Source organism: Mercurialis annua, linkage group LG3 (genome assembly GCF_937616625.2).
Source record: "Mercurialis annua linkage group LG3, ddMerAnnu1.2, whole genome shotgun sequence".
NCBI lineage: Eukaryota > Viridiplantae > Streptophyta > Magnoliopsida > Malpighiales > Euphorbiaceae > Mercurialis > Mercurialis annua.
This window is the reverse complement of record NC_065572.1, coordinates 47,920,850-47,928,369: the sequence shown is the minus strand read 5'-3', so window position 1 is coordinate 47,928,369 and position 7,520 is coordinate 47,920,850. Positions and strand designations below refer to the sequence as shown.

The window sequence follows — 7,520 nt, the reverse complement described above, 5'->3', positions numbered from 1 at the left end:
AGGCAAACACTCACGAGTAGAATTATTCCACCGGTGCTGAGTAATATAACTTAAATCGCCTTCCTCTGACCAGGACAGATTTGGAACTCGAATCTGAAAACAGATCTTGAGAATCGCTCCTCAAATTTCTTGATAACAAAATTAATAGCTTCGATTTCCAGAGTCCAAACGTTCGATCCAACTAAACCAATTAGAACATCTAAACTAATCGCAGGGTCAAAACAAAGGCTCGAAACGCACATCGATACCAATGCCAAGTTAAGCCTAAGAAGAACTAGCGAGAAGTGTCCTCACGTGATACTTCACACGATGAGGCAAACGAGCATAAAACTGATACGACATAACTTAATCAAACACTATAGAAAAGAATAGTAACACATTAATATAGGTCAAGAATTAACCACACATCCGAAAAAACACTTAAGCATCTTGTAGTAAAACAATTACTCATTAGGGTAGCTAACCAATATAATTCCAAAAGATTAAGCATGCAACATCTTATATAGTCAACGAATTCCTACCGACATGGTGACAACTCAAAACAACCCGCAATTGATGAAAATTTAAATCATAAAATAACATTTTCAACACATCAACTTAAATCAAAATAATAAAGATATTGGTCAAAAAGTACTTATCAAAACTCACTTCGAAAGATAAAACTTACAAAATATATTTCAAGTTCATGCCGAGTCCCACAGTTTTATAAAATCATTTTCCAGAAAACCTCTTTTATAACACAATAGATATAATTGTTCCCAAACGCCTCAATTTGAAATCATCGAGTTAGCCGAGTGATTACCACTTCCAAGCTCAACTACCAATTTGGGTGACCCAAGTCAAACCCCTAATAACCAATTGTAAAAAAAAGTATACAAACATTCTCAAGTCCGGAAAACACATTTCAAAACAAATCTTAATATTATCAAAATAAGAAGCTCGACGTCACCCAATAACAACATCATACTCATCGCCCAAGTGAAAAATAATTATTCTTTAACAATATTTTCAGAAACACAAATTTCAATCAAAATTAGCAATTCACATTCATGACCAACAATATCAAAGTACTGAAAAACTACAAATGGTAAAATCACAAATGTAAAATTAAAATGTCAAAATGGTATTTCTTTTTAAAATAATTTTATTTCGGAAACCGTCGTTTTGGAAACAACGATTCAGATGTAGCACTTAAATTTTTAAAATAAGAGAAAATCATTTTATTTCAAAAGAACAACCTTTTTTAAATCCTTAGTCAAATATACAATTTTTTGAAATATATGAATTTCAATTTTTTACTGGCAAGATATTGAAAATAACATTTTAGGGTGTCGTGTCCAGACTACCCATTTGACTATTTACGTCAAACACTACATAGGCAAAATAATTTTCTTAAGGTAGTTTAAAACCAATACGTGGCCAACAACGTAATTCATAAAACGTGAAAAAGATTTTTCGGTTGAAAATCATTTAAACCCAAAACAATGTCAAAGCCTGACAAAATATTAATTTTTATAAATCAAAGCTCACGGCCAAAGCCAGAAGTACTCACAAAATAATGTAACGTCGACAACATCATTAAAGCATAACAACCAAAATATATCACCCAGGTGAAAAGCAACATCATCAAGATAAGGCAATTAACATCATACCCAAGTATGACATAAAGAAAATTACCAACATAAGATTTCCCTAGAAATCAAAAACAATAATATCACCCAAGTTAAACGACATCAATAGCAAAAATATAAGCATCAAATCAAAACATAAAATGATTGACTCGACACATTCCTATTGGTGTAGGCAGAAAGTTTAAAATTAAAAGATGACGTTTCAAAAGACAAGACATGAATCCTAATTCCGCAGTAGTACCTATGACTCAATATCGACCTAACAGAGTAAACACATAGCAAGCAAATGGCCTTAGTTTGAAACCAAAGCTCTGATACCAACTTTATCACGACCCAATTTCATGAATCGTGACCGGCGCTAGGGTATGGGTATGATCGTACAAAAACCCGTAGCAAGCCTTGCGGAAATCAAATAAACATTTAAACCTGCAGAAAACAGCTCGAGGGCAACCGAGACTCCAACCTAAGTCTAGCAATTTATATTACAGTTCTAATATAAATAACTTAAATATCCAAAATGCTCAACATCATGCCTTAAATATAATATTAAAATAATCCAGCATAAACATGCTAATAATAAATAATCGATCTAATCAACAATCCCAAGTGCAATAACAAATGTAATATATAAACTAGTTCTACTGCGGTCTAAGAGTTCGAAAACAGTAACTAGTTTAAATAACATAAAAACCTCCGATGAATTAAAAGAATCGGAGTGGACCAGCTTTCAAATCATAAACCTGGAAAATTTGGGAAAACAACGGGGTCAGATATACTGAGATGAGTTTGCAATACTATTTACATTTATTAAGTTTAAAACCCTTAAATCAAAATATTTTATACTAATATAATATGATTATGGAAAACAGTATTGAAATGATCCCAGCGTAAGTAAGACATAGCATACTGATAAACCCAGAGTGGACGGGAACAAATCCTCGTCATATATATACCAACGTAAGCAAGACTTTAGTCTGCTGATTCCTATAATACTTACCGGTGCACACAGTCTCGATATAAGCCTATCGAGCAGCTCGTTTCAATCCAGATCCATAATCCGTAAAAACAGTTCAAAAGCATTTATAATATTAAAATATGATGCGGAACTTAATAAAGCGGTAAATAGCACTGCAAACTCACTGCTTTCTTATCCACGTGATCTTGGCAACCAGCTAACCCTGCATGGACTCCGAAGCACGAGCAGTCGACGGGTCTAAAATAATAAATAGGTTAATATCCGAACGACCCCCTAACTATAAGATTACTAGACACCACGTAGAATTAGCACAATTAATAAACCAGATAAATCACAGAGAAACACAATTCTCAAATAAATTATAATGCCGTAAATAAATCAAGCCTATTGAGTTCACATTTAAAATTCATCCGAAAATATTAATTAAATAATATTTAATTAATAAATAAAATCCTTTCCTCAAATAGTGGGATAGCCGAGTTTCTTAAAACTACCAAGCTAATTCCACATGTCGGGCGATCCAAGTCTAACACGACCCAACCATAAAACCAGAGTTATAAACTACAGTTTATAATTAAATATTTACTAAAAATATTAATCAATATCAAAATAGAACTCAATAGCTTGAAACCCAAGTAATTAAATATTACCGACAAATATCTCAAATAATTAAATAACAAAATAAAGCAAAAATATAAATTTAATCACAATAAGCCAAAAATATCAAATTATCAATTAAATAATAATTAACAATAATTATTAATTTAATTTTTAAATAACACGAATATTATTTTTAGGTCTTAAAAATAATATTACTAATTGGACAACTTTCAAATTAAATGAAATCCCCAAATTCTCATTTAATATAGTCAATTATAAAATCATATATAATACATAATAAGTTTAATATTAATTTAAATTTAAAATATTAATGCCCAAAGAAAATTTCAAATTATAAAGAATATTATTATTTAAATCGCTAATTAATAAGTCGAAACCAATTTTGTAAATAAATATTTAAAGGTAAAATATATATTTAAACACATTGGCACGTTACGCCAAAATCTCCAAAATAACAATTAATTATTAATACCCAGTTTGCCATAATAATAAAATAATTAATTAAGTCTAAAATCATACAAATCAAAATTGGATTAAAATAAATTCTAGATTTAAAATAATATAGCCCAAGGTAATTAAAATCAAAATAAATAATTAAATTGTCGGAATAAAATTCGAAACTAAATTCGTAGATTTAAAATCAAAAATTCAATATAACACAGTTAATAAATAAGTTAAGGAATCAAAGGTTTTTAAGAAAAATAAAACAGTAACCATGAAGGCCCTTTAGCCAACAAGAATAAAAACAAACCAACCATCTATCGCCACCTCATCATCTTCATCAACATTCCTACACAAATTCAAAGCATATTGCAGTAACAAAAGAAACGTAACTTCAAGCCTCCAAATTCATCAACTTCTTAACTTCATCAATTTCTTAACTATCATCTCGTTGAATCATGGACAACATAAAACGACCTTAGTTAACATAATTTCCACAAAAATACTCAAGGCCAGAGATTACAGAATTTGCTAATATCAATTTCAACCGAAAATAACAATCAAACAATGGATCCGAGACGAGATCGAATATGAACCGGAGACGATGAGATAAATATCTAACCGAGAGCTTTAACTATTAACGACTAATCATTCCAAGAGATTCATAATCATTAATATAACAAAAATATAGCCAAAGATTATGAAAGGGATCGGCAGTAACAAAATTTATGTTTCACAGTTAAAAGAAAAACAATACGGTGAGACGGTGGCGATTAAAACAAGTTTAATTACATACCGTTTGGCGAAATTCGAAAGGTAAAGTTGTAGAGGAATGAGTCTACTATCACAGGAAAGAAATGGAACTGAATTCGATCGAGAAACGGCTGCAAACGAATCAAAATAGTAAACTGTCGATATTTGATCCAAAACAGAAATTTCATAAAAACGGTAAAACGGCGGCGATTGATACAGATTCGTTTACATACCGTTTGACGAAATAAAAGTTGGGATTTGTAGATACGTGAGTGTACTTCGACCAGGATGAATCGGAACTGGAAATAACGATGTAACGTGTGAGAACTAATCAGAAAATATAAGAGTCGTTTTCAGCTAAAACAACTGAATAAGGAAGAAACTCACCGATGATTTCCTCCAACTTTGATTGATGATTTATCCAAGAAAATTTAACGACATTGAGTAGGGAAAGTGGCTAGGGTTTGTATGAAGTGTGGTAATGAATTAGGGTTAAAAATATTAGATATTTATAATATGTAATTAGGTTAAATATGGAAGCAAACAAGGGAGGGTGCATCATTTGATGATGTCTCGTTCGAGACTCAATGTCTCGAACGAGACATGATGAATCTTCATGTAATACCCCGTATTATTTTTTGGTGCTTTCCGACAAGTTTTCCGAATATGATTTGAGGTAAATTCGAAATTTAGTGGTTTGGTTCGGTTTAGTTTTGGCTGAGTTGATTATGGTGGTCCAACAATTCAAAATCAAATGAAAAAAAAATTATAATAATAAAATCTTCACCTGTTAGCTTAAGAGTAACGAGACCTCTTATTTCTACTAAGCCTAAGCTTAGTTGCAGAGCCATCCACGTTTCTTTTTTTTTCCTAAATATATACCTATCATTCTAACCCTAGCCGTTTCTCTGAATTCTTAACAATCATAAACAACTCATCGCTCATCCCTCGCTTCCTCATTCAACCTTGGTAAGATATTTCATGTTCTTCATCGTTGTTCTTGGATTTTCTGTTTTGGCTTATAAACCGCAATTCCGTTAATTGATTTGTTCGTATTCGTTTGTAGATCGAAATCGATTCCGTTTCCTCCTAGAGATTCTAGACTCACGTATCTGCGTTTTCCTATCTCGTTTTCATAAAACGGTACGTAATCGATCTCGTTTGAATCGCCGCCGTCTCACCGTAATTGTTTTATTTCATAACTGAGAACTGATTTGATGTTACTGCCGAACTTTTAATTTTCTTTGGCTATGATCTTGTTGCTTAATGATATTGTCCATTGATAATTGGGTCATTAAATATGGAATCTCAGTTCATGAATTACCCTTGGGTTTTGGTTTGGTTTCATGGTCGGGTTGCTACTGTAAACTATTGTTTACGTGAAAAATGAGTTATGCTTTGATGAAGGTGATGATATGTAGAAAGTGTATTGGTTGCTTTTAAATTGTTATGACTAAATGTCCTTTTTAGTCACCAAATTATTGATTGTTTCAATCTGTTGGGGGGAACGCATTTGGTTGGTTATGGAAATTGGCTAAATGGCCAAAGTGATAATTTATGTTGTTTAATTAAACCCAATAAATCCCTATTGTTATTATATTGTTAATTGATTGATATTAACTTTTAGTTTACTTCGATTTATAATTGAAAACGATATATAATTTATAACTTAAACAAATGTAATTACTCGGGTAATTATATTTGTTTTCGAATATCAAATTGGGCATAAAAATTGGCTAAATTACAATTTAGCCCTTGAACGTTTTTTTATAACTTATTTAATTAAGTTTTTTGTTAGAAATTTCACATTTTGTTTTAATTATAAACAAAAGCAATTAATTTGATTTCGGATATTAAATTGGCTAAAATACAGTTTAGTCCCTAATTGACTAAAGTTCAGTTTAGTCCCTAAACTTTATAAGACTTATTTGATCAAGTTTTCGGGTTGTAACTTAGGTTACTTAATTTGCAAGATATTGAATTCCACTTAAAATGGATAATTATTTTATTAAATTATTTTAATTTATAAACTCGGGTTTATAAATTTAATAAGTTTTATTTTGGGTTAGACTAAGGCGCCCGACAAGTGGGAAGAAGCTTGGTATTTTTAAATAACTCGGCTGACTCACTAATACGGATTTTAACTTGGATTTATTTAAATTATTTTGTGAATCATTTTAAATATATTTACATGATTTGTACGTACTTTATAACTTGGGTTATTTTTGGAATGCATTAATATAAGTGTTTATTAAATGTGGCTTGATATTGTGTTGTGCTAGTCCTATGTGGTGTCTAGTACTCCTTAGAGTTAGGGTCTGATTTTAATTATGATTTTAATATTTTATTTAGACCCGTCGACTGTTCGTACTTCAGAGGCGAACCAGAGTTAGATTGCTTGCCAGGATCACGTGGATTTAGCAAGCAGTGAGTTTATATCTCTATTTACCTCTTTATTAAGCAAATGTTATATTTTGTATATTTATATGTATAAACAGCTTTCGAACTGTTTTTCGGCATTGTGGATTTGATTTGGAACGTGCTACTCGATGGGCATCATCGGGACTGCGTGCGCACCGGTAATGATTATGGTATTTAGGTAGGTTTGAGATACGTCTCACCTTAGTGAGGGCACCGGTGGAAGATACGTCTCCTGGGCTCACTATTTATTAAGTGATAGTCGGGGATCGGTTATTGAGATACGTCTCACCGACACGACAATGGATTTAGAATTGTGGTTTAGGGTTTCATTGATAATCCATAATGAAAATGTTTTATTAAACGTTTTAAAGGTTTTTAACTTAATAAACGTAAATGGTTATATAAACTCTACTCAGTAAATCTGACCCCGTTGTTTTCCAAAATTTTCCAGGTTTATGATTTGAGCATTGGTCGATCTCCGTTCTTCATTCTCGGAGGTTCCTTATTTATTTTTCAGAATAAAAGAGTTGAACTGTTTTAAACTCTTAGACCGCAATAGTAGTATTAGATTATTTATGATTAGTTTTTTTATTATATTTTAGACTGTTGATTGTTGCTGATTACTTTATCGTTTTTGGGCATGATTACAGTAATTATGGTATTTATATTATATTGCC

General features: G+C 31.4%; 1 long non-coding RNA gene across 1 annotated transcript; it reads left to right on the top strand.

Moving 5' to 3' along the window:
- Window positions 1-5,233: 5,233 nt before the first annotated feature.
- Window positions 5,234-7,161, top strand: LOC126671828 (uncharacterized). The gene is made up of 3 exons (XR_007639138.2): window positions 5,234-5,391; window positions 5,489-5,565; window positions 6,775-7,161. It is a non-coding gene; the product is annotated as an uncharacterized LOC126671828 (long non-coding RNA).
- Window positions 7,162-7,520: the final 359 nt, after the last annotated feature.